Here is a 9,956-nt window from a genome sequence, read left to right as displayed (position 1 = left end):
TCCCCCCCCCCCCCCCCCCCATCAGTTTCCTCTCCTCTGCCTTCCTTTGAAAAAGAAGAGTGGGAGAGCAGTGTGGTGGAGTTTAGCTGGCCACCACATTATTGAATGTAAAAACTTGAGATGACACACCTTTAAAACTATTTTATATCTGACTAGCACATTGTGACCAGCTGTTGTGTGCTTCATAAACTTAGCATTCTGAGTGTAGGAAGCAGGACAATGCAATATAAAGCAGCAAAACTTATATCAACACAGTTCTGCAAAACACATTGTGAAGTACTAACATTTTGTATATGCAGCTTAATATTTTCATCTCCAGCATGTACTTTTGTGAGAACTCTAAGGAAGCTAAGGAAGGTGAATTTTGTCACCATGCTTATTATTGATCACTATGTTTGTTTCAACATAATTCCACTGTTTGTTTGATGCTGATTAGCACATGACCTTATTCTTTGAAATGCTAATTGTTTAGACAAAGTATACTGAAGCTACTGAATGAGATATCTTTGTCTTCAGGTTTCAATTTGAATGAGCCACAAATGCAGTCACTTACAAACGTAATTTTGTAATAAGATTACTGACACTATTCTTGATGCATGTAAACAAATTACATTAAATTCTGTTTTGGTGGAATGCATCCTTTTTTTGTGTGACTGTGAGCTGTCTCATGTAACCTTACTGGAAGGTATGAGCAACAAGTATGGTTTGAATCTACTTTACAGCATTTATTGCACTAGAAGGAAAAGGCACACACAACGTATTATATCCTTTCACTGCAGAGCTGATGTATGATATTGACCTTCTTATCTGAGCACTCACATTTCCTCAGGAACATCTGAAGACCATGAAGACTGACTACAACAAAGGATTCTGTCAGAATGACGAAGATTATATAAGTATTTCTATTTTACTTCCTAGATATTTTCTGCCATTCGCAAACAGGGAAGATCACGTCTATAGCACTATGCCACAGTCAAAGTTTTACTGTGTTTCCAAGAATGTGGTGTCTATTATATTGTTCAGTAGACAGCTGAGAAGAGCTCCTGTCAATACTTTGTAGGCAACAGTCAGCTAAGAAACATCTTCATAATTAAAAAACTTTTTTAGCCATTTTGCTTGTAGAAGTGGAAAAAAAAAAAATGGAATTCTGTAAGTTATTTTTCGCAGACTAGAACAGTAAAGTAGTAGGAGCATATTGTCCTATCATTGAATCATAGAATCACATGATTAGAAACCACCTATAAGATCATTTAGTCCAACCATCCTCCTATTACCATTACTACCACAAACTAAACCATATCTCGCAGCTCCTCATCCAGACACCTCTTGAACACTGCCAGGGACAATGACTCCACCACCTCCCTGCATTCCAGCCTGACCACTCTGAGAGAAAAAGTTTTTCCTCATGTCTAACCTAAACTTCCTCTGATACAACTTGCAGCCATTTCCTCAGGTCCTACTATTTGCCTGGGAGAAGAAGCCAAACCCCTCTTCACCGTAACCTCCCTTCAGGAAGTTGTAGAGTGCAATGAAGTCTCCCCTGAGACTCCTCTTCTCCAGACTAAACAATCCCAGCTCCCTCAGCCGCTCCTCATATAATTTGTGCTTCAGACCCCTCACCAGTTTCATTCTCCTTCTCTGGACACGTTCCAGGGCCTCAATTTCTTTTTTGTAGTGAGGGACCCAAAACTGAACACAATACTTGAGGTGAAGCCACACCAGTGCTGAGTACAGGGGATGATCACCTCCCTGCTCCTGCTGGCCACACTACCTCTAATGGAGGCCAGGATGCTGTTGGCCCTCTTCGCCACCTGGGCACACTGTCGGCTCACGTTCAGCACAGCGTCAACCAACACCCCCAGGTCCCTTTCCTCTTCACAATCATCCAGCCACTCATCCCCAAACCTATAACGCTGCATGTAGTTGTTGCAGCCAAAGTGCAGGACCCGACACTTGGCCTTGTTGAACCTCATCCCATTCACCTCAGTCCAGCATTGTTTCACATCTGTCTGGAAAAATAGGTAAGCATTCTACCAGAAGGATGTTTTGTACTCCCTTCTTTCTCCTTTCTCTTTTGCAAGTAGAATCTATAAAAATATTATTTCTAATAAGGTGTATTTTTACTGGGGTCAGGGTATTTCAGATCTCAATATTTATGAGTGAAGTCAGCTAATGCTCATACTATCAATGATGGATACTTCTTTCCTAAGCAACTCATTTTCTACTATATGTATTATATATATGTATATGTTGTGTACAGAAGACTTTAGAGATAAATTGTTTTTCAAGCCTAAACACAGATCTAATTCAACAGCTCATCCCCACAAGAATTATACATGAATTCAAAGCAAGTTAGAATTTGGTTTGGTTATTGTCTCCACATATAAATAGTTGTGAGACTGTCAGTAATTTTTTTTTTTAACTATCATTTTTCATTTGTGAAATTGTTAAATGAATGAAGTTTATGGAAATACGTAAACACCAAATTTTAATTTTTTATGCCTTAACCCAAACATACTCCAGCAACAACTACTTTGGTCCAGTATACCCAATACATTTTCAACAGTGCATCAGTAACAAATAACAAGATCTTTCAACACGATGCTTATTTTACCCTGAACACGGCAATAAGGGTTTGTGGATCAATAAGAGCTTATGGTTGGTTGTCATAGCTGTCTCTTGCTGTATAAAGTAGCTCTAACTGCTAAGAAAATGCTAAGCTCCAGTAGCATGGCAATCCTCAACACTGTTTTAAGCTATGCGAATAGAAAAATTCCTTGATATATCTAGGAGAATAGGAGACAAAAGGCAGTGATGTGAAATGCAGCAACAATGAACAAGGAAGGAAGGAAGAAAAGCACTGAAAAGAAAAAAAACCTCAAAATCTAGTAAAGAACAATGATGGATATTTTTATTCTCCAGGGTTCAGTGCAACCAATCTCTATTCCTTCTTTGAGTTAACAAATAAATGAGTGTGAAAATAAAATACTTTTAGTAAAAGAAATGTGATTCAAAAATAACTTCTAAAAAACTTTTAGTGGAACAGTTTGGACATAAATTCTCAAATTCATGTCTTCTTATTTACAACTATTTGATCTCTGTGTGATCATTCTTCAGATATCCTGATGACTTGGAACCTGGCAGCTTAGCAAACTGAAAAAAAGTCACTGATGCTGTGTATATCAACAGCCCAATGTAATTGAAATAGAAGCATCCATTACGAGCTCTTCATTCCCTTTTTTTCCTCCAAACAAAAAATGAGGAAACAAAACAGGACTTTGAACATAACTATATGCAATTTCACTTTTTCCTCAATTTTTAGCATTTTTTTTCAGCTATAGTTTTTAGGAGATAAGGCTGCTCCTCTCTGGTAAGCATTTATTTCTTTTCCAAGCTTCCCAGTTGTACAGTTTCCTCACCAAGCCATACTCACAAGATCTGACTTTCAGCTTTTACTAAAACTCAAGTTGAATTCAAAAAGCGGTTACCAATGTTATTACCCCAGCAGCTTGTTGTTTGTCAGCCAAAATTTCTTCCAGCAAAGTATACTCCAAAACTGAAGGAGCAACTCTGGCAGTGCTAAGGCCCTCAAAAGCTTCAAAGTTACTGCACTTTCAGGAGGCTCCTGGCAGCTGCCCTCAGGACAATCTCAGGAAAGTTTGAGCTGATTGTTAAGGAAAAAAAGTTAACATTTAATACCCCAAATCTCCAATTGGTCAATTTTTGTATTATGCCTACAGTATCAGACAGAGCACAGTAATTGTAAGAAACTAATTCTCAGTTGCTTCATCCATCCACTGAGCTAGAGGGATGACAGAAGCATGTGCGTGGAAGAGTTAATATTTCTGTGTAACATGGTAAGCCAGGGGTAATCATAGCAGGCTGCCCTGATACAGAGATACGGTTCTGACTCCGGCACAAGATACAGAGAGCTACAGCACTCTTCTTGCTTGTCTGAATTCTCACTGTACCATGCCTATTCAATGTAAGATCATCTAAGAATATAACAATAAAGCCTCTAGATAGATTAGGCAAAAGTATGGTATAATCCTCAAAAGAGAAAACAGTCCAGGAAAGTCTTGTTTCTGTGTTTAGAAATCTAAGTTGTAAATTAAGTTTGCTTTCCTTAGATGAGCCTGAAAACAATAGGATAGCCATTTGGACTTCCGTAAGAACATACATAATGTTTAGAAACCAGTGCAAAGTAATACACAGATCTTTAGGTCTGGTTTGCAGTCAGTTGAAGAAACAACCAGAACTCTATTTCTTTCCATCCTCAGTCATGTCAACACAGGATTCACAGTAAATTAGGTTCACAGGTTGAAAGCCATTTTCTTGACTTTCCTGATCTTTTGTTAGGTATTGCCTGATGCTATGTCAGCATGCTTTTGGCAGATTAACAGCTTTGTGCACAGGGAGAAGTCAACAGAAGAAGATGCTCAGCATTCCTCAGAGTAGAGTTTCCTTACTAGCAATCTGTGTACCTTTCAAAAGGTTTTGTTTTTCAAAATGAGCTTTGATGATCTCAAAATAAATTACATATCTACAAGTGTGCTATTGAATTGGACTTCGCATGGAGAGAATAGCATTAAAAACAAATAAGCAATAAGCAATAATAAATAAAAAAATAAAAAATAAATAAGCAATAAGAATCTAACCATTTATTTTTGTTTATGTCCATGTAAGGATTGAATGCTTCACTTTTGTCCATCTGGTTCTCCTTTTCTTAGAAATCAGAATATGCCTGTTTAGCAGAAACAGTTTCAGAACTCACACCTATTTCAGTTGCCATTCCATGTCTTAAATCTGTATGTTTCTTTTTTTAATGACTCTTTGAAAGTTTACCACCACCGATTTTTCAAGTTACTACATTTTGGAATAGTATCAGGATGAATGGGTACCTACACGTATTTAGTGTTTCGAATAACATCTTAAAACTCAGTGTCCAGTCCAAATATACGTATCTAATGACAGTTGCAATCAGAATGACTATCTTCGTGAGCACTTCTAAAATCAGCTTATTTTCCTTACTCTTGCTGAGGACAGTGTTCATCGTTAACATATTCAAAACCTCTCCCTAGCAAAACCAAGCCATTTAAATGTTCTATGATCCTTAAGGAGAAAATAAGTTGTATAAATACAATGATTTGGTGGTGATAGTTTGGCAGAGGAAGAGAAAGCATTGTGCACATGACAGACCCAGTTCTACTTTTGCTCTGGCATCTCCCTGCACTCTAGTGCCCACCCCAGGGGACACATTCCCACACAACTCACTACTGATGCTGCTGGCCCCTCACTACAAGAAAGACATTGAGGCCCTGTAGCGTGTCCAGAGAAGGACAATGAAACCGGTGAGGAGTCTGGAGCACAAATCCTATGAGAAGCAGCTGAGGGAGCTGGGACTGTTTAATCTGGAGAAGAGGAGGCTCAGGGAGACCTCATTGCACTCTAAACTTCCTGAAGGGAGGTTGTGGTGGAGAGGGGTTTGGCCTCTTCTCCCAGGCAAAGAACAGGATGCAGGGAAATGGCCAAAAGTTGTATCAGAGAAGGTTTAGGTTAGACACGATGAAAAACTTTCTCTCAGAGAGTAGTCAGGCACTGGAATAGCCTGCCCAGGGGGATGATGGAGTCACTGCCGCTGGCAGTGTTCAAGGGGCATCTGGATGAGGAGCTACAAGATATGGTTTAGTTTGTGGTAGCAATGGTAACGAGAAGGCGGTTGGACTAGGTGATCTTAAAGGTGGTTTCCAACCTCATGATTCTGCGAGATCCAACTGCCTGAGCCAGGTAGGCCAGGGAAGTGCAGGTAATGGCTATAGAGATGGGCACCAAAAGCTGCTTCCATCAGACACTGAAACACAGTGCAGCACCAAACCAATTGCTCTCTGCACCCCCAGGCTATAGCATTGCTTGATAGGAGTCACAGAACCACAGAATTGTAGGGGTTGGAAGGGACCTCCAGAGATCATCGAGTCCAACCCCCCTGCCAAAGCAGGTTCCCTACACCAGGTCGCACAGGTAGGCATCCAGGCAGGTCTTGAACCAGAGAACCTTGAACCAATCTCCAGAGAAGGAGACTCCGCAACCTCCCTGGGCAGCCTGTTCCAGTGCTCCGTCACCTCACTGTAAAGAAGTTCCTTCGCACATTTGTGCAGAACTTCCTGTGCTGCAGTTTCCAGCCGTTTCCCCTTGTCCTGTCTCCACTCACCACTGAAAAGAGTCCGGCCTCGCCATTCTGCCCCCACACTGTAGATATTTATAGACCTGGATCAGGTCCCCTCTCAGTCTTCTTTTCTCAAGGCTGAACAGACCCAGTTCAAGTCCAGGCATAAGCCAGAATGGGCCATGCTCTACCAGTGCCCAAGGCTAAATGGTGAGGGTGGTGTGTTTGCAATCCATTGCTCAGGGACATCACAGCTTGTTGTATGTCACTGCTGTCCATATGTCCCCACAACACTCACTCCAAAAACAACCACAGCAGACCCTGAAGACTATGATGTGTCTTTCCAGAATTCTGTTATGTGCTCCTACGTCTCCCTTCGTTGTGCCTAAAACATCAACTAAGCTAATTTAGAAATTTCAGAGTTTCAAACAACACTAGACATTTATCTACTTTTTTGTTGTTGGTTTTTTTTTGTTTGTTTTTTTCCATTTTAAACATGCCTACAAGAGTGAATTTCATAGCTAGTGCTTCAGATATTGCCTGATTTTTGTATCCCTAATTTGCTGTACCTTTCCCCCTCTTCTTCTTTTACAGGACTATTCACTTGATATTAGTGAATAGGTCTTAATTTTTCCCTGATTAAGTTAACTCTAATTGGCTTTGAGGTTACGTTTCCTCAGATTCTGCATCTGCAAACTGCAAATTTCTCATTAATGCATTGCACAGAAACAGTGTTAGCCCTCACCCGAATTTCTGTGTTCTTCAGGAATGCTTGCTCGATCTTTTCTTCATTCCCTCTTCTGTAAGCATCACCCTTGCCTTTTTTTTTTTTTTCTTTAATCTCTTCAATTGTCAGTTAGAGAATGCTCTTCTTTCTAGAATGAGCAGCTTTCACTGATAATCACTCCTCCTACATTTCTCAAGGAGGGCAGATGAGTTGGAACTAGATGATCTTTAAAAGGTCCTTTCTAATCAATCATCCCATGACTGATTCTGTAACTTCTGGTGTCTTAGTTTCAACTGGGACAGAGTTGTTTTCTTCAGAGTGCCTGATGTGATGCTATGTTTTGGTTCTAGGAGAAAGACAAGGTTGATAACACACCAACACTCATAGCTGCTGCTAAGCAGCATTGTACAGAGTCAAGGGCATTTGCATTGAAGGGCCTAAGGAGCTGGGAGGGAACAGAATTAGGGCAGCTGACTTCAACTGGCCAAAGGGATATTCCATACCATAACACATCATGAGGAAGGAGTTTTAAAGGGGATGGGTGTTCATCTCTCTTCTACAGCTCTAGCAGCTAGCTGGTCATTGGAAGGTGGTAAACAATTATGTATATAGTCCTAACAAGTAATGCATAAAGCAAATGTATATAACATTATCCTTTTCCTTCTACCTTAGTAAATAGTTTTATCACAACTCATGAGTTCTACTTTTTTTTTTTTTTTTTCCTGATGCTTCCCTTCATCCCACTGGGATGGGGGAAGTGGGCAAAGGACTGTGTGGTGATAAGCTAGCTACTTGTCAGGTTAAACCACAACAGTTGGTAAATTGGCTAGTGAAACAAATTGCTCAGTAACTGAGGTACTTACTGGAACAACTGATTCTGTGATCTGTAGCAAGGACTTGAATCTTCCCATAAAAATGCTTTAATATGACTGAGTTTCATTTGTTGAAGCAACACACTTAAGCAAACTGAAATTAACAGTGGTATAAGTTATTTCATATCTATCAGCGCTATTAATTTTAGTTAAATAGCTACTACTCTTGCTCCTCTGAGAGATTTCTCTACAATTAATGAACTATGCTTTTGTGTGTCCTGACATGCTTTTGTATCTTTGCTAATGTCAAGATCAACTTTATTTAAATGATCTCTGGCCAATATTTGTCCAGCCCTTAAATCTCCTAATATACATCCAATCATCTCCTGAGATACCTAATGCAGCATTGCTAGCTTTCTTATTTTTAACCTAAAATTTCCTTGTTGCTAGCGAATAAGGATAAGCAATGTGCAACAACAACAATTTATTCTCTTGTGTTTGCAACCACTTGAAAAGATTGCAAGCTGAGACTAGAGACAACTGTAATCCTTCCATCTTCTTGAAATAAATATGGATCTTCCACTCTTTAATAGGCCATGTTTTCTCAGTGCCTGATCATTTCCATTGCTGATCACTCAGAGGGAAGAATAATTGGCACAGAAAACACAAGGGTAGCCAAGAAGTTATAAATGGAATGGCATTAATAGCAGGCATGTACTGAAAGATACAAGTTGATTGTTAAGCTAATTAAAAGTAATGGTATAGAGACAAGAAATGTGTAATGGCTCATTGTTAACTGGTTTTGTCAAAAAAAATATAATGGAAATTAACTTATACTACTTCAAATGGTATAAGTATTGATTAAATTGCTTGTGGATGCACCCAAATAAAGGTTTGTTATAGAAGTTATCTGTAGAGATTTGTTCTCCTCCTCATGAACACGTGTTTACCTATAGATAGCTGACAGAGGTCTGAAGAAAATCAAAATTAACAGGGAACAAAGAAGAATGTGTCTCTAAGGTGATAGGTACACACTGCAGGGTGAAAATAATAAACTTTTCCAGTAGTTATTCTCTTAATGATTTCTTATGAAAAAGAAGCAGGGAAAAATTAAACCATGTATAGGAAAAGTGAATTATTACCACTGGAAAACAGTCTAGGATTATCCTGTTTCATTTCATTGTGAATCAAATACTCCAAAAAAGTCACTAAAATTCTCTGTATAATAAAACACAATGGCTCTACCACTCAGAATAAAAACCCAAATCAGAATTAAATACTTGGAGGTCTCTTACAGAAATGCTAGATGCTATTTTTGTTTATTTCTACTCCATTCAGAATATTTCAAAAGCTTTTCACCCTGCACATTTAACAAAAAGGTCAACAATGAGCACAAAATAACAAAATTAAGTAAAAAGCTTTAATAAAATGTAATAAACCAAATAGCAAGTTAATATATATCAAATGGGTTAGTCCTCTGCACCACTACATACTTAGATGTCAAACGCAAAACAAAAGGAGCAAGAAATCAGTCCCTCAAGTAACTTCCTGTTTGATTTACAAAATGGATGCCAAGATACCTCTGTATCTTCAGTGAATCATATCAATCATGCCTTATTGTTCCACTGGAGATTTACTGTTCTAGCCTTCTTAAAAATGCCGTGAGTTGGCAACTATTCTAATCACTTTTCATGAAATGCAACATTTCATTTCAATAGAAAAAACATTAGTCATCCCCACTGCCAATCATTGGCATCTAAAATACTGACAGAAATACTGCTGTGCATTGGAAGTAAAACTACAAGGAAATACATGAGATAGAATAGGAAAGATAACAGCAATATACATGCAATTCTGAACATTGGAGTGGTTTGTGGTATGTTGCAGGCACTGAATGACATGCTAGTGTTGTGTTCTGCAAGAATGCTACACAAAGTAGATACATAGAGTTAGACAGTAATACTTGGAAAACCCAGAAGAGCAGAACAGCTGATAGAGAGCTGCAATACCATCTTCTGATTCTACATGTTATGTCCTCCTCAGTCCTTAAGAGACTAGCATTTAGGGGTATGGAGACAAAGTGTGGCTCTACGCAAACATCATAAGAAGCAAGCAATATGCCTTAATGACGAGGAATAGCAATCAGTACTTTGGGAAACAGTTTTCTGAAGTCTAGGCCCTGAGTTCACAGCATTTCTCAGAGCAAAGATGCTCATAGCAAAAAAAAAAAAAAAAAAAAAAAAAAAAAAAAAAA

The sequence above is a fragment of the Centrocercus urophasianus genome, unplaced genomic scaffold (genome assembly GCF_019232065.1).
Source record: "Centrocercus urophasianus isolate 14NV4802_14NV808 unplaced genomic scaffold, USGS_Curo_1.0 seq_12, whole genome shotgun sequence".
NCBI classification, from domain to species: Eukaryota; Metazoa; Chordata; class Aves; order Galliformes; family Phasianidae; genus Centrocercus; species Centrocercus urophasianus.
This window is presented reverse-complemented; position numbering follows the sequence as displayed.